The sequence below is a fragment of the Canis lupus genome, chromosome 6, assembly GCF_048164855.1.
Source record: "Canis lupus baileyi chromosome 6, mCanLup2.hap1, whole genome shotgun sequence".
Classification (NCBI taxonomy): Eukaryota; Metazoa; Chordata; class Mammalia; order Carnivora; family Canidae; genus Canis; species Canis lupus.
Window position 1 is genome coordinate 5,916,458 of NC_132843.1, and position 20,894 is coordinate 5,937,351.

The 20,894-nt window shown below is 39.0% G+C and overlaps 1 protein-coding gene and 1 pseudogene across 4 annotated transcripts in view; one reads left to right on the forward strand and one right to left on the reverse strand.

Annotated features, from left to right (window-relative positions):
• Positions 1 to 20,894, reverse strand: part of RALBP1 (ralA binding protein 1) — a 55,449-nt gene that overhangs the window by 28,874 nt on the left and 5,681 nt on the right. The window lies entirely within an intron of this gene.
• On the forward strand, positions 9,011 to 10,473 carry LOC140634629 (glyceraldehyde-3-phosphate dehydrogenase pseudogene; annotated as a pseudogene).

Here is a 20,894-nt window from a genome sequence, read left to right on the forward strand (position 1 = left end):
AATTACACAGAAGACAAATCGTAATATAGAATTAAAACCAATAATTACATTACGGGCAATCGAATATACATTCCAATAAAAAGGCAGAGAAATCAGGGTGCACAAAGAAGCAAGATTCAGTGATCTGCTGTTTACAAGAGATGCACTTTAAAAATAATTACTACACAGAAAGGTTAAAAGCAAATGAATGGAAAAGATATACCATACAAACATATAAATAACATCAGAAAGGTGGAGTGACTATAATATCAGACAAAATAGACTGCAAGACAAGTACTGCAGAAATAAAGGACATCCCCACAATCATAAATGATGTAATTCTACACATGTACACGTCTAATAACAGCTTCAAATACATGAAGCAAAACTGACAGAATTAAAGAGAGAAATAGACAAATCCCCAATTATCATTATCACAGAACTCTCTCAGTAAATGATGAAACAAGCAATCTAGACAATATCTCAGCTGGGGGGATCCCAGGGTGGCTTAGCGGTTTAGCGCCGCCTTCAGCCCAGGGCCTGATCCTGGAGACCCGGGATCAAGTCCCACATCAGGCTCCCTGCATGGAGCCTGCTTCTCTCTCTGCCTGTGTCTCTGCCTCTGTGTGTGTGTGTCTCTCATGAGTAAATAAATAAAATCTTTTTTAAAATTAATTAATTAATTAAACTAAAACTGTAAAGAGAAAAATGGGCATGAGATGGCAAAACCTTAGCAGCACAGTGGTTAAACAAATCGAAAATACTAATCCACAAACATTAAAATATTAAGTATGTATGTTGCATATAAAATACAGTACAGATGCAGGAGTTGCACTATACTAAAGGTAAAAAATGTTACTTCTGCAGTATCTGACAAAAAAGTACTAAATTAACTTTTATGACAGTTATAATTGAGGTAAAGCAAAAAAAAAAAAAGTTTCATAAAACTACATTCAAACTTAACTAACAGTAGCTTAAAACCATTCACTTTTTCTCCAAAGAACTAGGATACACATTATTCTTAAAATAGTTTTTCTGCTCAGGAACTAGAATTAATCAGCACATGTAGTAATAATCACTCACCCATGCAAAAGGACAAAGTAATCTAAATAGGGAAGAAAGAAAGATCACAGCGTTAAAGTCTCCCGAAATGAGCTTCTGAGAATTACTCTAGTGGTTTATTAAACTTGATAATGTCAACAGAGGAAAAGACCTATTCCAGAAAACCAATAACCTGCTTAACTAGTTTACAAGTCAAACAAATTCAGGGACGCCTGGGTGGCTCAGCAGTTGAGCGTCTGCCTTCGGCCAAGGGCGTAATCCTGGAGACCCGAGATCGAGTCCCACATTGGGCTCCTTGTATGGAGCCTGCTTTTCCCTCTGCCTGTGTCTCTCTTCCTCTCTCTCTCTCCCTCTCTCTCTCTCTCTCTGTCTCTCATGAATAAATAAATAAAATCTTTAAAAAAAAAGTCAAATTCTGTATTTTATAATCGTTCTTTATTGATAAATACCAGGCTAAAATTCAGTAGAAGCAGCTTTCTGTTGTTTCTATAGTTAATACACTACATACTGAAACTCTACCCAGTATTAACCTATTATTTGGGAATGCCGAATTTTGTAAACAGTATCTGCACACATAATACATTTTGTTCTTCAAATGACATAGAAAGAAGTTTTCTCAGAATTAAAGGACAAGAGTGCTCAGATCACAAGAGACCACTAAGCACCCCACACAATAAAAGAAGAGACCCACACTGAAGCACATTATGAAGTTTCAGAGCACAATGGGATAGAAAGATGATACTAAAATAGATTCCAACCAGGAAGAGCACTTACAAAGGATCAGTGCCAATTTGCCAACAGGAACACTGGAAATTTAAAGACAGTAAAGAAATAGTTTCAAAACTCTAAAAGGAAACTAGCTCCAACAACCATTCAAGCATAATGGTAGAAATAAAGACATTTTCAGACACACTGTCAAGGAAGGTACTTCTCATACATTTTCTCAAGAATGCCAACAACTTGAGCATAACCTTGGAAAGCAGCAATGGAAGCACCAGGAAAACAAGCCTGTGACCAACTAGTGACACAGTCCACAGTGACATAAGAGGAAGAGCTCCTGGGGACAATGGGGTTTACAGACCTCTGACCACATGGAAAAGAACAGTAAGATCTGGTAAAGAGCTGCTTTGGGCTTTTGGAATAAATCTGTCATAAGAACAGAATAGAAAAGCAAATAAAAATAAGAAATAACCATTAACTGCTAGGAAAAGAAAAAAGTAGACGAGAAAATGAAATTGTAGTCTACTGCCTAGCTCCGCATTACACAATATTTGTCCAGTCATCATAATGAAAACAATGAACACTGATTCAATCAAACATTGTGAAAGGGATGATTATATCAGAAGGCTAAAGGGAATTCAGGAAAAGGGCATGAAACCTAAATAGTCATCTACCATAATACCCAGTTAATATGCCACACCTAAAACTAGTATCTGGAAAAAATAGCAGTTTAAGTATATTATTTAGAAACAAAGAAATAAATACCAAAAGAATTAGCTGAGAGGAAAAAAGTAAGACTGGGGGGTGGGGATGGGGGGGTGCAAGAATGAGACTGGGAATAGAACTTACAATGGAAAATTGTAAGTCTTTCAGTACTGCTTTTGGGAGGGTCCCCAAGGTCACCCACATAACTCAGCATATATCATACTCTCGGATGATATCTATTTCGTGAAAGGATACAAAGCAAAAACAGCAAAGGAAAAGGCAAGCAGAGAAAAATCCAGAGGACACCAGGCTCAAGCTTCCAATCCTCCTGCAGGGCGTTCACAGCAACAAACTGAACTCTTCTAGCAACAGTAACACGTGAAGTGTCTGCCAGGCAGCTCCTCAGACTGAGCCAGGGTCTCCATGGAGCCTAACATCAACCAGAATTCCAGACTCCCAGAAAGAAAGCAGGTCATCAGCAGATACCGCACTGCTTTTATCAACAGTTGAGACACAGTGAGCCACTATTCTCATTTAGGAAAAGTTTTATGTACCATAGGGAACTTAACAGTCAAGTTCTTGGCTGCCAGCCAAGGATCCACCTTGCAGGCAGGTCTTCCTGTGGACAATAGCCTCAGTCTGCTATAGTAACTCTGCACAGGTATTATTTGGTATCTTAAACTATCTTATGAATTATTCTGAAACAATTTTAAAACAAAAAAAGTCAGGGACGCCTAGGTGGCTCAGTAGTTGAGTGTCTGCCTTTGGCTCAGGATGTGATCCTGGAGACCCGGGATCGAGTCCCGGGTCAGGCTCCCTGCATGGAGACTGCTTCTCCCTCTGCCTGTGTCTCTGCCTCCTCTCTCTGTGTCTCTCATGAATAAATAAATAAAATCTTTAAAAATAAATAAAACAAAAAAATATATAACTTACAAAAAAAGAATACTGCCAATCTTATTTTAAAATCAAATAAAAGGAGCAGCCCAGGTGGCTCAGCAGTTTAGCACTGCCTTCAACCCAGGGCGTGATCCCTGAGTCCCGGGATCGAGTCCTGCATCAGGCTCCCAGCATGGAGCCTGCTTCTCCCTCTGCCTGTGTCTCTGCCTCTCTCTGTGTGTCTCTCATGAATAAATAAGATCTTAAAAAAAATAAAAATAAAAAATGAAATGAAATGAAATAAAATAAAATAAAATTAATAAAATAAAACAAAACAAAACAAAACAAAACAAAACAAAATAAAATAAAATAAAATAAAATAAAATAAAATAAAATAAAAGGAGTGCCTGAGTGGCTCAGTTACTTAAGTGTCCAACTCCTAATTTCAGCTCAGGTCATGATCTCAGGGCCCTGAGATTGAGCCCCACGTCAGGCTCCTCACTCAGTGGAGAGTCTGAGATTCTCTCCTGCCCTTCCCCCAACTCATACACACACTCTCTCAAATAAATAAATCTTTAATAAATTAAAAAGAAATAAGTAAAAGAAAAAGAGATTTCCCTTAAAATAGGAATATTACCATAAAATTGTTTAAGCTTATAATAGGATAGCTATAATCCTTCAGATGAAGCAGATAAAGTTTAGAGAGGTTCATATCAACAGTGAATGATATTATCAACAACCCATGATAGTATGTTTGAAGTTTACGATCTGTGTCCAGTAAATGCAAACTAGCATTCACATTTACAGGCTTGACAATAATTTATCATGCACATCCCCACAGACCAACTGCCATCCAACTCAGATTGTTATATAATCAGTTCTTTCAAATTTACTAATATTTGTTTATAGCTGTACTTTAATAGAAATTTTACTCTTTACAAGAGTTATTGTTTCTTTTCTGTACTTTTCTTGTATATTACCACCAGGCTTAATCTTTAGTTTCTCTTCTATCCCCAGATGCTTATCTAAACAAATATACATTTAGAGTCCCCCATGTCACTCACAGAAATTCACTAAATGACATGGTGATTTCATGTTTCTCACTCAGCTTCTCAACATTCTCAGTGTCACTGATTAGAGCAATATACCTAAGACAAGACATATGTGTAAAATAAAATTTTATTTATTTTTTTTAAAGATTTTGTTTATTTATTCATGAGACAGAGAGAGAAGCAGAGACATAGGCAGAGAGACAAGTAGGCTCCTCATGGGGAGCTCAATACAGGACTTGATCCCAGGACCCCGGGATCATATCCTGTGCAAAAGGGAGACACTCAACCGCTGAACCACCAGGTGCCCCAAAATAAAATTTTAAAATGTAAAATTCTGAAGTTCATTGTAATGAAAATTAATGCATGAATGCCTTTTCAATGCCAACGTCCACCATATAACTAATGACAAGAAAACAAAAAACTAATGTTAGTTCAAGAAATTGATTTAACTCAATCTGTAAAATCAACCTCCAGATGAGACCAAAATTTGAAGAGCATAAGAAACAGATTCATAAATACAGAGAACAAAACTAATGGTTGCCAAAGGGGAGGGGGGCGGGCAGTTGAGCAAAATGGGTAAAGAGGAGTAGGAGGTGCAGGCTTCCAGTTGCGGAGCGAATAAATCACCGGCAAGAAAGGTACAGCAGCACAGGGAATATAGTAGATGGTATTGTAATACCATTGTGTGGTAACAGATGGTAGCCACACTTGTGGTGAGCATCATATAACATATAGACTTGTGGAATCACTATACTATACACCCGAAACTAATGTAACCTTGTGTATCAACTGGATTTCAATATCAAAAATAATAATAAAATAAAGAGCAAAGCGGGATCCCTGGGTGGCGCAGTGGTTTAGCGCCTGCCTTTGGCCCAGGGCACGATCCTGGAGACCCGGGATCGAATCCCACGTCAGGCTCCCGGTGCATGGAGCCTGCTTCTCCCTCTGCCTGTGTCTCTGCCTCTCTCTCTCTCTCTGTGACTATCATAAATAAATAAAAATTAAAAAAAAAAAAAAATTTAAAAAAAAATAAAAAAATAAAAAAAAATAAAGAGCAAAGCTTTAAAGTGAAAGTGAAAGTTCAGACTCTGAGGATTAGAAGGTCAGGTGTTGTTGAGGCACCTGGGTGGCACAGTTAAGTGTCCAGCTCTTGGTTTTAGCTCAGGTCATGACCTCAGAGTTCTGAGACCCAGCCCCATGTTCAACTCCCCACTCAGGGAGGAGGGTGCTCCCTCTCCCCTCTTTCCTTTTGCTCCTCCCCCCACTCATGTGCAAGCACGCACACATGCACACACACTCTCTCTCAAACAAATAGATAAATCTTTAAAAAAAAAATGTCATTTGTTAGAAAATGAGCATCCAAAACACACAGGAAATAATTCCACCTTCCGCCTACAAAGTGAAAGACTGGGAAGGACACAATTCAGTCTTACATACAGCTGTCCAAATCAAAGAATATATACATTTATTAAGTATCAGGGGAAAATGCACACTGGACATTTAAACAAAACCTTTAAAGAAAAACCTTTAAACAAAACCTTTAAACAAAAGCCTTTAAACAAAACCAAAAGTGCTATCACTAGCTGTCACTCTAATACAAAGAAAAAAAAAGTTTTCTCATTTAAAAAATTATAATAAATATCATTCAGTAAGGGGCAGCCTGGGTGGCTCAGCGGTTTAGCGCTACCTTCAGTCCAGGGCATGATCCCGGATGGAGCCTGCTTCTCCCTCTACCTGTGTCTCTGCCTCTCTCTCTCTCTCTCTCCGTGTCAATATAAATAAATAAATAAATCTTTAAAAAATATATCCTTCTGTAATTAATAAACAAACCATTTTTAAAGGAATGGTATATTCCTTGGGGGATGGAGGGAGATGGGTTCCTGTCACATTTCATAATCACATAATCTATTCTCAAGTAAATCTTAAATGAGAAACTAACTGGAGAATGGAACAATCAAAAAACCTTAACAATAACTTTTAAACAGTACACCATGGGACACCTGGGGACGCTCAGCAGTTGAGCGTCTGCCTTCGGCTCAGGACGTGATTCTGGGGTCTGAGGATCAAGTCCCACATTAAGCCTCTGCAGGGAGCCTGCTTCTCCCTCTGCCTATGTCTCTGCTTCTCTCTGTCTCTCATGAATAAATAAATAAAATCTTTAAAAAAATAAAATAAAATAAAATGCACACCACTGGGGGCACCTGGGAGGCTCAGTCAGTCAGAAGAGCATGTAACTCTTGATCTCGGGGGTTTTGAATTCAAGCCGCAGGTTGGTATAGAGATTAGTAAACAAAACAAAAACTTAAAATGCACACCACTAGTTACAACAGAAACTGGGCAGAAGTATCTAGTCTATGGTTCCCAAGCAGTGCACTGAGACACCCAGAGCATCATAAGCCAAGTCATATACAGCCATGGGGTATCTTCAATTTGAGACAAAGAGAGTACCCAACATCTGTCAGACGCTGTACAAACTACTAGCTAAAAGAAGTTCAATTTCAACATTAGGTTGAGCTACATTCCTTTCAATGCCATATCTTTGTGAAGTGGGATTTTGGGGAGTAATAGCCATAATTTTCTTTTAAAGTACCGAGAGAAAATCAACATGAGACAAGAAATAAGAGTGGCTACGTCCAATCTGATTACAAAGTATTTATATATACAGTATCCAGCAGGCAAACCATTAGTTATTTAAGAGTGAAATAAAAATATTATTCTCTTTCAATTTATGTGTATTTTTTCAAATGTCTACTGAATGTCATGACGTAAGTACACATGAAGTTATGCGACCCTACCAATAAAACATATGGAACTATTAGGTATTTCCATTAGGCTGACACCAGGTCTAAGAGCAGGATATGTACAAGATGAAGCTGAAATACCATGTCATAAAAGAAAGTAAAAAGTTATGCAAGATGCTTGGAATCAAGTCAAAAGGACTCCAAAGCTAACTAGAAGATGCTCCCACTGGCCAAAAATTAATAAAATAATTGCAATTAACTAAAAAGTATCAAGTATATTTAAATCTATGAGTTCATAATGGCAGTGAAAAATTAAACTCATTGGTCACTTTGGAGGATGCTAGACTACCATCTCATTATTTAGGATAGCTGGTAAATAAAGGGGGGGAAAACATTTATTCTAAATTTCCTATACAAAATGTTGATGCAACAAGTTTCTTTGATCTTTCACTTAATAAATGAAGAAATGGACTATTGCCACTTAATCAGCAATTTAAAAATAAATACTGGCAATGATTACCAATGGTTCATAAGATCTCACACAAAAAAGAAAGAAACCAAGCCTTAATGTGTTTTCTGATGGACACACACAGCAGTCTTGCAAAAATAAGCAAACAAAACCTTAATCTGATTAAGACTCAATATCTATAGGGTATAAAATTTAGTTTCCTTAGTTAATATTCGCAAAAAAAGAAAAAAAGGGGGGGGGAGGAGGAAGAGTGGGAGAGTGAACATAAAAATTAAGAGACTTAAGACCAAGAATGAGAAGACAAGCCACAGACTAGAAGAAAATATTCATAAGACTATTAATGTAATAAACAACTGTTATGTACAAATAGTTACGTAAAAGAACTCTTGAAACTCAACAAGAAAACCAATTTAAAAACAGGCAAAAGATGACAACAGACACCAAAGAAGACGTACAAATGACAAACATGAAAATTCTCCATATATGTCACGAGAAAAAGTGATGAACCTAGACAAAACAAAGCTAGATTTTTTAAAATTATTTTTCTTTAAAAAATGTTTTTGTAACTGCATATGGTGATGGATGTTAATTAGACTTCTTGTGATCATTACACTATATTCTTGAAATAAATGTAACATTATATGTCAGTTATACCTCCCTAAAAAAGATGTTTATGGCAGCTAACTCAGAGAATTATATTTATTCATAATTGCTAAAACTTAAAAGAAACTAGGATGCCCTCTAGTAAAGTGAAAGGATAAACTATGCTATACCCAGACTACAGAATATTATTCAGTGCTAAAAATAAATGAGCAGAATCCTAAATAGAGAAGAATTGTAAGTGCCTATTACAAAGTGAAAGCCAATCTAAGAAGGCCACATACTATACTGATTCCTATTATATGACATTCTGGAAAAGGCAAAACTACAGAAACTCCTAAAAGATCGATGGTTGCTGTGGCTGAGGGAGGTGGCAGGGAACAACAGGCAGAGCACACGGGGTATGTGAAAACACTGTGTGATACCATAATGATGGGTACATGTCATGTCGTTATGTATTTGTCCAAACCCACCAAGAATGATCTTTGATGTAAACTATGGACTGGGTGATTATGATGTGTCAATACAGGGTCATCAGGTGTAACATGTACGACTCTAGTGGGGGGGGCGGTGCTGATCATGGGGGAGGCTATGCATGCTTGGGGGTGGAGGGTATATGGGAATTTCCATATCTTGCACTCAATTTTGCATCTAAAACTGTTTTTAAAAATAGTCTTTTAATTTAAAAAAATTACCTGAGGAAGCTAAATATAATGTCATAATATACTCATTTTCTTAAAATGCTAAACTTAAGTTGAAAACTTAGATGGCATCTGCTGCTTTTCAATTGTGTTACCATAGAAATGGGATAATAAAATGAGCTTCAATGAGCCTTTTCTCCAGTTTTATAACCATACTTTTGTTTCCTAGAATTTTCCTAGGCAGAAAGTCAACGTTCTTGATTCACTATTTCAACTTTGGAACAAACTACTTAATATCACCAACATCTAAAATTACAGGTATAGGGGCTCTCTGCTCTTCCCCGTTCGACAGACAGTTGCATCTTCTGATGCGGTGCCAGCCGCGTCCCTGAGACACAATGGTGAAGGTCGGAGTGAACGGATTTGGCTGTATTGGGCGCCTGGTCACCAGAGCTGCTTTTAATTCTGGCAAAGTGGATATTGTCGCCATCAATGACCCCTTCATTGATCTCAACTACATGGTGTACATGTTCCAGTATGATTCTACCCACGGCACAGTCAAGGCTGAGAACGGGAAACTTATCATCAATGGGAAGTCCATCTCCATCTTCCAGGAGCGAGATCCCGCCAACATCAAATGGGGTGATGCTGGTGCTCAGTATGTTGTGGAGTCCACTGGGGTCTTCACCACCATGGAGATGGCTGGAGCTCACTTGAAGGGCGGGGCCAAGAGGGTCATCATCTCTGCTCCTTCTGCTGATGCCCCTATGTTTGTGATGGGCACGAACCACGAGAAGTATGAGAACTCCCCCAAGATTGTCAGCAATGCCTCCTGCACCACCAACTGCTTGGCTCCTCTAGCCAAAGTCATCCATGACCACTTCGGCATCATGGAAGGCCTCATGACCACTGTCCATGCCATCACTGCCACCCAGAAGACCGTGGACAGCCCCTCTGGGAAGCTGTGGCATGACGGCCGAGGGGCTGCCCAGAACATCAGCCCTGCTTCCACTGGTGCCGCCGGGGCTGTGGGCAAGGTCATCCCTGAGTTGAACGGGAAGTTCACTGGCATGGCCTTCCGTGTCCCCACCCCCAACGTGTCAGTTGTGGATCTGACCTGCTGCCTGGCGAAACCTGCCAAATATGACAACATCAAGAAGGTGGTGAAGCAGGCATCGGAGGGCCCCCTCAAGGGTATCGTGGGCTACACTGAGGACCACGTTGTCTCCTGCGACTTCAACAGTGACACCCACTCTTCCACCTTTGACGCCTGGCATTGCCCTCAATGACCTTTTTGTCAAGCTCATTTCCTGGTATGACAATGAATTCAGCTACAGCAACCGGGTGGTGGACCTCATGGTCCACATGGCCTCCAAGGAGTAAGAGCTTCCTGGACCACCAGCTCCAGCAAGAACAAGAGGAAGAGAGAGGCCCTCAGCTGCTGGGGAGTCCCTGCCCCAACTTAATCCCCCAACACACTGAGAATCTCCTGACCTCCAATTTACATCCTAGACCCCGAGAAAGGGGAGGGGCTTGGGGAGCCCTACCTTGTCATGTACCATCAATAAAGTATACTGTACCCAGCAAAAATGAATGAATGAATAAATAAATAAATAAATAAATTTACAGGTATAGGGACACCCGAGAGGCTCAGCAGTTGAGCATCTGCTTTTGGCTCAGGGCATGATCCTGGTCCTGGGATTGAGTCCCACATCCAGCTCCTTGCAAGGAGCCTGCTTCTCCCTCTGTCTGTGTCTCTACCTCTCTCTGTTGTCTCTCATGAATAAATAAAATCTTTAAAAAAATAAAAAATAAAATTACAGCTATAATTTATGAATCTTCCTTACAAAGTCTTTCTTCCCTCATCTTCCCTGGCTCTCTTTCTTTTCTTTAGTAGCTCCGTATCCAACTGCATTTATCTAAAGGCACCCACCGCTGGCAGGTTGGTGAAGATTCTTATCTATAAAAAGGTTAAGAGGAAAACCCTGGTCACACAAAACTAGCTTCTACAACTGACAATCATACCTCATTTTTGAGGCAACAGTATGCAGTTTTATTCTCAACCTGTCACAATATCTGCTTCTCAATTTTCAGTGTTTTTAAATTAATCTAACATTCAATTCATAATGAACTGTGATGCTTCATCATACCATGATAATAACTCTGAAAACAATTATAAATGAGTTTTACTAGTATTTTTAACGTTTTTATGTAAAAGCTTCATTTTTAAATCTTTGCACAACTTTTCAACGTAACCAGTTTTAAGAACTTTCCTCAAATATAAATAGGCCTAGTAGAACCTGGCATACAACAAGTACTCAACAAATACATATTCCCTCATTTCATGTATTACAACTGTTTAGAATAGTGGGATGCTTGGGTGGTTCAGTTGGTTGGTCAGCTACCTCTTGATTTTGGCTCAGGTCATGATCTCAGTGTCATGAGATCGAGCCCTGCATCTGGCTCCTCCCTTGCAGGGAATCTGCTTGGGATTCTTTCCCTTGCCTTCTGCCTCTCCCCACTGCATGCTATCTCTAAAATAAGTAAATACATCTTTTCTTTAAAAAAAAAAAAAAAAAGCTGGGCAGTCAAGGTGGCTCAGCGGTTTAGCACCACCTTCAGTCCAGGGCGTGATCCTGGAGATCCAGGATCGAGTCCCACGTCGGGCTCCCTGCATGAAGCCTGCTTCTCCCTCTGCCTGTGTCTCTGCCTCTCTCTCTCTCTGTCTCTCATGAATAAATAAAAAATCTTAAAAAAAAAAAAAAAGCTGCGTAGAAATAGAAAGTATACATATTTAGGGGCACCTGCAGGTCTCAGTTGATTGGGCAACCAACTCTTCAGTTTGGCTCAGGCTGTGATCAGGGTTGTGGAATCAAGCCCTGCGTCAGGCTCCAGGTTCAGTGGGGAGTTTGCTTGAGATTCTCTTTCTCCCTCTACCTCTCCTCTTACTCATCTGCGCAAACGCACACACTCTCTAAAATAAATCTTTTTCAAAAAGTATACACATTTAGGGACACCTGGGTGGCTCTGCGATTAAGCGTCTGCCTTAGGCTCAGGTTGTGATCCTGGAGTCCCGGGATTAAGTCCCGTATTGGGCTCCCTGCATGGAGCCTGCTTCTCCCTCTGCCTGTGTCTCTGTCTCTCTCTATGTCTCTCATGAATAAATAAATGAAATCTTTTAAAAAAATTATACACATTTATACAAACATCTTTCTTTGTGTATAAAACATCTCTGCAAGAACATACAAGAAATACTATTCCTTTGGTAGTATTTTTAGTGGCTGAGAAAAACACAATTGTATTATTTGTCTCACCCAGCTCCCCTTCCCTCTGCAAGGAAACTGGGAAATACCTTATGGAGAGATAATTTGGTAAATAGGAAGTATATGGGCTCTAGAGCCTCAGAGACAATCTGGATTCAAATCTTAGCTCTATCTGGAACATAATTATGGGTTCTGACTAAATGCCATCACCTTTCAGGGACCAAATATCCTTATCTGTACAAAAGAATGTTGACATCTGGCAAGACATAGCCAAGATTTAATAAAATGAAATTCCTCAGACAGGAGGTACTCAGTAAGTAGTAATATTAGCCAATATTTAACTGTGCTATTAACTATAAAAAAGCAAGAGCATAAACATGTCTGGGCAAAACTTGAGATTTTCTAAACTATATTTCTACCCCGTACAAGAATATGAAAAAAGGAAGCTTTTCTTACCTTCTTTTTGACTGTCAATTTGAAAACACTTCAAAAAATCTTAAGTACATTTTCATTTTTTATTTCTTTCTACAGATTTTATTTATTTATTCATGAAAGACACAGAGGGAGAGGCAGAGACACAGACAGAGGGAGAAGCAGGCTCCCCACAGGGAGCCCAATGTGGGATTTTTTTTTTTTTTTTAAATCAATGTGGGATTTGATGATGGGATCATGCCCTGAGCCAAAGACAGACGCTTAACCGCTAAAGCAGCCCAGGCGTCCCCTTAAGTACATTTTTAAAACATCATAAACAAATTCTTTAAAGTTTTTATTATAAATTGTTAACATTTTTAAAAGATTTGGAGAGACAGCAAGAGAACATTCGCCAGCAGGGGGCAGCAGGGGGCGAGAGGGAGGGAGAGGGACAGAGAAAATCTCCAGCGTGACTCCACACTGAGCACTAGCCAGACACAACTCGATCTCACAACCTAAGATCATGACCTCAGCTGAAAGCAAGAGTTGGATGCTTAACCAACTGAACCACTCAGGTGCCCCATCATATACTAATTTAAAAAGCCACAAAGAAACTTGGAAAAAATACTGGTACTAGACATGGCAATTTTTTTTTTAATAAATTTTTATTTATTTATGATAGTCACACAGAGAGAGAGAGAGAGAGAGAGAGAGAGAGAGGCAGAGACACAGGCAGAGGGAGAAGCAGGCTCCATGCACCGGGAGCCCGACGTGGGATTCGATCCCGGGTCTTCAAGATCGCGCCCTGGGCCAAAGGCAGGCGCCAAACCACTGCGCTACCCAGGGATCCCCATGGCAAATATTTTTTTAAGATTTATTTTAGAGAGAGAAACCGTGCTCGCACATGTGCAGAAGCAGGGGGAGGGAGAGAAGTGGACGGAGAAAATATCTCCAGTAGACTCCCCACTGAGAGCAGAGCCTGACACAGGACTCAGATCTCATGACCCTGAGATACAACATGAGCTAAAATCGAGAGTCTGATGCCCAATCGACTGAGCCACCCAGGCACCCCTTAGACATGGCAAATATTTTATAAAATTTTCTTAACAAGAAAAACAAGGGATGCCTCGGTGGCTCAGCAGTTGAGCGTCAGCCTTTGGCTCAGGACATGGTCCCCAGATCAGGTCCCCGGATTGAGTTCCTCATCAGGCTTCTGCATGGAGCCTGCTTCTCCCTCTGCCTGTGTCTCTGCACCCCCCACCCCCTGCTCTCTCTGTCTCATGAATAAATAAGAATTTTTTAAAAATTAAAGAATTAAGAATTAAAGAATTAAAAAAAAAACATGGTAGAAGGTATGTACAAAAAAGGTATTTTTTTTAAAGATTTTACTTATTTATTCATGAGAGAACACAGAGAGAGAGAGAGAGAGAGGCAGAGACACAGGCAGAGGGAGAAGCAGGCTTCATGCAGGGACTCCATCCCGGGACTCCAGGATCATGCCCTGAGCTGAAGGCAGCGCTAAACCGCTGAGCCACCGGGGCTGCCCTCAAAACGATATTTTAAACATGAAGGCAGGGTGCCTGGATGGCTCAGTCAGTTAAGTGTCTGCCTTCAACTCAGGTCATGTTCCCAGGGTCCTGAGATCAAGCCCCACATGGCACACTCTGCTCAGCAGGGAGCCTGCTTCTCCCTCTCCCTCTGACTCACTCTCTTCTTCTGCTCATGCTCATTCTGTCAAAAAAATAAAATCTTAAATTAAGGGTTAAGCGTCTGACTCTTGATCTCAGGGTTGTGAGACCAAGCCCTGTGTCAGGCTCCACACTCAGCAAGGAGTCTGCTTGAGATTCTCCCTCTCTCACTGTCCCTCCCCCTCTCACCCACTCTAAAATAAATCTTTTTTATTTTATTTTTTTTTCAAGGTATGCCTGTAATTTATTTTTCAGATTCCTCTACGGGATTAAAAAGTCTTTTTCTCATCGCATTGCCATGCTCCCTGCTCTTGGTCCTCTTTTCCATGTACTCATTCTTCAAGCATTTTCTCATCTCCCGATCAAGATCATTGCAACGACCAAAAAATTTCAGAATGCTGTGCCGCCTTGCGGCCACACCGGGCCAGCTGAAGCCGCCCCACCAGCGAGGTCTCCCCATCCAAAGGCCGGCCCCCGGGACGCCGGGGGCGGGGCAGCTCCTAAAATAAATCTTTTTTAAAAAGATATTTTGAAAATAAAGGAATAGGGGTGCCTGGGTGACTCAACCATTATGTGTCTTCCTTTGGCTCAGATTATGATCCCAGGATCCTGAGACAAAGCCCCACATGGGGCTCTCTGATCAGTAAGGAGTCTGCTTCTCCGTCTCCCTATGCCCCACCTCCCAGCTTGTTCTCTCTCTCTCTCAAATAAATTAAAATCTTTAGGAAAAAAAAAAGAAAATAAAGATGGGATGAGCACTGGGTATTATACTATATGTTGGCAAACTGAACTTCAATAGAAAAAAAAGTAAAATAATACAAAAATGAAGGAATAAGAAATTAAAGAGATGCTCTTTTCAACCACAAATTTTCTTAAGATAAATCTGATACCCAATAATGGAAAGATAATGGAAAGGTATAAAGAGATATCCCCATATACTACTGGTTAAAGTATAAACTGGAGTGTTTTGAGTATTTGTTCCTTGAGCACTAGCCACTTTACAACTCTAGTTAGCCTTAATTTCCTGGGAAATTTAAAGGGAAATCAAAAAAATCTATCAAAAATGAATATTCTCACCTAGCAATTCCACCATCAAAATCTTAGCCTCAAATACACAAAGTAACCAAAAATCTAAGTAAAAGGATGCTTATTATAGTGTTTATAATGGCCAGAAAGCCTTTATTTATATTGCATCTAAGTACCTAAAATCCTTAAAAAATAAAGCACTGAAAAAGAGAATATACTGACCCTCTGTATGCTCCATGAAACATAAAATTCACTTGATTTATACTAATACATATAGCCCAAAAATAAGTATAGTATAATAAACAAATGGGGAGTAATGTTCACAAAACGCTGGAATAATAAATGGCAAACGCAACTAAAAACTGTCAGAATCAACTTTTCCAGAACACCAGAAACTAACCAAAAACTTATAGCAATCCAGAGAGTACTTATTCCAGGAAAACAGCTAAATCTGGGTAAGAACATAGAGCTTTATAGCATTTAACTTACTCTTCTCCTATCCTGGACTCTGCAGATCAGCGGTGACCATGAAAACAACAGCCCACATTCCTGGTACTGGGATGGCGAAACAAACCTCATTCACATACAAACTGGAATTGTTTTGACCGATCTAGTGGTTCCCTGGAAGATGTGCTGAAAAGTCTTGCTTTAACTCACCTAATGCTGCTAACTCAGACTTCCTCCAGAGCTAACGCCACTACAGAACACAAAGGATGTTTGTCAAAAACATAAGCAGGCAGACAATTTCAGTACCTGCTGCCTGACACAATGACTAACAGTTGGGGCAAACAAACTGACCAAACACCTTGAGAAGAAAGTCTGGGCAATGAGATATTTTGAGAAATAAGAACCTTGAACAGCTTCAACAGATTCCTGTTGAATCTAGGACACAATGTGTATGCCCAGGGCTGTGCACATGCTGAGAAATTTTGCCAGCTCTTGGTTGACAGTTTTTTTCTTTCAGTACTTTGACTACGTCATCTCACCACTTCCTGGCCTCTATAGTTTCCGGTAAGAAGTCAGAACAGTCAGCTGTTAAATATGAGGATTCCTTGTATGTAAGGAGTCACTTCACTCTTGCTTCTTTTAAGATTCTCTCTCTGTCTTTGTTTTCGATTATTTGGTTAAGATTCTCAGTATGGCTCTCCCTGAGTTCATCCTATCCAAGGAGTCCCTACACTCATTTCTGAATGACCTTCACCTCTAGACAAACAGGAAATTAAGGCTAACTAGAGTTGTAAAGTGGCCAGTGCTCAAGGAACAAATACTCCAACAAAACCACAAGACCCTTCTGAAGACACTAGGGGATATTGTTGGTACTAAATGTTTAAGGATACACCTGTTCAATCATTAGCTGACAGAACACAGACATAAACTTCAGTGGGCACACATGACAAAGATTATATACGCTACAAAATTAGTTCAGAAAAGTTCCTAAACAAACTAACAACAGCTACAAGTAGCAACATCTCTAGGGGGAAAGGAGAGTCTAATTTCCTAGAACATGCCATATTATAATGCTCAAAATGTCCAATTTCAACAACAAAAAAATGCATACATGTAAAGAAAAAAGACAGGCCCATAACACAGGAAAAAAAGGAAATCACTAAAAATTCTTCCTAAGGAATCCCAGACATTAGACTTACTGGACAAAGACTTCAAATAAATATGTTCAAAAGCAAAAGGAAATTATGTCTGAAGAATTAAAGGAAAACATAAGAACTCTGTCTCACCAGATAAAGAATATTAACAAAGAGACAGAAATTTTTAAAAGAATCAAATAGAAATTCTGGAATTGAAAAGTATAATAACTGAAATGAAAAATTCACTATATGAGCTTAACAGCAGATTTGAAAAAGCAGGATAAAGAACAAGTAATCTTAAAGATATATCAGCCTTGGGATCAGAAAGAAAAAATGAATGAAGAAAATATAACAAAGTCTAAAAGATCTGTGGGACACCATCTGGCACATCAAAAGCAAAATGGCAGTACCAAAAAGAGAGGAGAGAAAGAAAAGACCAGAAATAATATTTGAAGAAACAGTGGCTAAAAACTTCTCAAATTTAATGAAATACATTAATCTACAAATCCAAGAAGCTTACCAAACTCTAAGCAGGAGAAATTCAGTGAAATTCACACCGAGGCACACTATATTTATCAAATAGTTCAAAAACAAAAAGAGAATCTTGAAAAAAGCTACAGTGAAGTGACTCATCACATACAAGGGATCCTCACTATCATTATCAGCTGACTTCTCATCAGAAACCATAAAAGCAGAAGACAGTGGGATGACATAATCAAAATGCTAAAAGGAAAAAAAAAAAAAAAAACCTGTCAACTGAGAATCTTTACCTTGTAAAATTATCTTTCAAAATTAAAAGAAAAAATAATATATTCTCAGAGGAAGAAAATCTGAAAGAATTCATTGCTAATGGATCTATCCTACAAGAAATGCTAAATGACGTCCTTCATGCTGAAATGAAAGAAAACCAGACAGTAACTTGAATCCACACGAAGAAATAAAGAACAGGGCAGCCCAGGTGGCTCAGCAGTTTAGCACCGCCTTCAGCCCAGGGTGTGATCCTGGGGTCCCGGGATCGAGTCCCCCATCAGGCTCCCTGCATGGAGCCTCCTTCTCCCTCTGCCGGTGTCTCTGCCTCTCTCTCTGTCTCTCTCATGAGTAAATAAATAAAACCTTTAAAAACAAAAAAAAGAACAATGGTAAAAGTAACTACATAGGTAAATATAAAAGACATGCCAATTTCAAAAAACAGTATAAATGTATTTCTCAGGATTCCTGGGTGGCTCAGTTAAGCATCTGATTTCAGGTCAGGTCATGATCTCAGGATCCTGGGATCAAGCCCCACATAAGGCTCTCTGCTCCCCCCACCTGTGTACTCACTCTCTCTCTCAAATAAGTAAATAAAATCTTTAGAAAATATAAAAAATAAATGTATTTTTCTTTTGTATCTCTTACCTCTCCTTTTTGATTTGAATGACACCGGCATAAAGCAACAATTTCACATGAGATGGGCATACAATGTATAAAGATACAACTTGTGGGAAGCCTGGGTGGCTCAGCAGTTGAGCATCTGCCTTTGGCTCAGGTCATGATCCCGGGGTCCTGAGATGGGAGTCCCACAGCGGGCTCCCTGCATGGAGCCTGCTTCTCCCTCTGCCTGTGTCTCTGCCTCTTCCTCTCTCTCTCTGTGTCTCTCTTGAATACACAGATTAAAAAAAAAAAAAAAAAAAAGATACAACTTGTGACAAAAGTACCATGGGGGGGGGGGGGAGAATGGAGCTATAGGAATAGCTTTTATACACTGTTGAAATTAAACTGGTATTAATCTGAACTACACTATTACAAATTAAAATGTTCCTTGGAATCCCAGGGCAACCACTAAGAAATAATTCAAAAATATATAGTAAATTAAATGTAAAGAATTAAAATAGTACACTGCAAAGAAACATAGAAAGCAATAATGAAAGAATTGAAAAATAAAAAAGATTTAAAATATATAAAAGATAAACAGCAATAGGGCAGAACTTCCTCCTAATCAGTAATTACTTTAAAATTAAATGGGCTAAATTCCCAAAATTAAAAGGCAGATAATGGCAAAACAGATTTAAAAAAAAAAAAAAAGACCCAAGTAGAGCACCTGAGTGGCTCAGTGGTTGAGTGTCTGCCTTCTGCTCAAGTGGTGAACCTAGGGGTCCTGGGATCAAGTCTCACATCAGGTTCCCTGTGGGGAACCTGCTTCTCCCTCTGCCTAGGACTCTGCCTTTCTTTCTGTACCTCTCGTGAATAAATAAATATAATCTCAAAAAAAAGATCCAACTATATGTTGCCCACAAAGTTCTAAGACACAAGTTGAAATAAAAGCATGGAAACAGATATTTCATGCAATCAGTAACCAGAAGAGAACTGATATGATTGACTATACTAATACCAAACAAAATATGCTTTAAAATAAAATATAAGAGATAAAGAGTATTACATAATGATAAAATGGTAGAGCAACAAGATAACAATTATAAATGTATATGCACCTAATAACAGAACCTTAAAAGGCAAGAGGGAAAAAACTGACTAAATCAAAAGGAAAAAACAGTTCAACAATAGTTGAAGACTTCACTATCCCCCTTTCGATAGTGGACAAACCAACCAGGCAAAACATCAATAAGGAAAGAGAAAACTTGACCATTACTTCAAACAAATTAGACCTAACAGATATCTCCAAAACATGCCACTCAACAGGAGCAGAATACAGATTCATCTCAAGTGCACTTGGGACATTCTTTAAGACAGATCATATGTCAGGCTATCAACTAACCTGAATAAATTTTATAAGAGTTAAAGCACACAAAGTATGTTCTCCAACCACAATGAAAGAACAATGAAAATCAATAACAGGAAAAAAATTTAATTAAAAAATATGTAGAAATCTTAACAAACATTTAACAGAACATCTGAAAAACTAGGGACAGAGGCAACTGATAAAGGGTATCAGTGAAAAATGCAGAGTTAACATTACAGTTAATGGTGAAAGACTGGAAGCTGTCCTAAGACCAGGAACAAGACAAAGAGGTTTGTCCTTGCCATTTCTATTCAATACTGAACTGGAACTTCTAGCCATGGCAATTAAGAAAAAATAAAAATTAATTAATAAAAGGCATTCACATTGGTAAAGAATTAAAATTGTCTCTGTTCGTTCACCGATCACATGATCTTACACAGAAAACAAGAAGCATATGCTAGAAAATTATTGGAACTAGTAAACGAGTTTAACAAAGTTACAGGATAAAAGATAAAGATAGGGCAGCCCCAGTGGCGCAGTGATTTAGTGCTGCAGGGTATGATCCTGGAGACCCGGGATCGGGTCCCACGTCGGGGTCCTTGCATGGAGCCTGTTTCTCCCTCTGCCTGTGTCTCTGCCTCTGTGTGTGTGTGTGTGTGTGTGTGTGTGTATGTCTCATGAATAAATAAAATCTTAAAAAAAAAAAAAGATGAAGATAGAAAATAAAGTACATATCCACACACCAGCAACAAACATTCCAAAAATGAAATTTTTAAAAAAATTTTGTTTGTGGGGAAAAGATGATCCTCAGTTTTGTTGTTTTGGTTTTGTTTTGTTTTGTTTTTTGATCCTCAGTTTAATATGGAATTGCAATGGGCCCTAAATAACCACACACAAAAAATGAAAAAGAACAGACCTGGAAGACTCACATTTCCTGATTTCAAAAGGCACAACAAAACTAGAGTAATCAAAACAATGTGGAACTGACATTAGTATAAACATACAGACCTATGGAATCAACTTGAGAGCCCAGAAGTAAACCCAAACATCTATGGTCAACTGATTATCAATAAAGGTGTCAAGACTATTCAGTGCAAAAAGAATATCCAGTCATCACAGCTAAGATTTATTTATTCTTCAAATAATCTCTTCAACAGATGGGGATAAAACAACTGGATTTCCATATGCAAGAAAATGACCCATACTTCAGACCATACACAAAAATTCACTCAAAATGAATCAATGACTAAATATAAAAACTAAAACCAAAAAAATTTTAGAAGAAGTATAGTGTAAATGTTCACAACCTTGGATTTGACAATGGATTCTTAGATATGACACTAAAATCATGAGTAACAA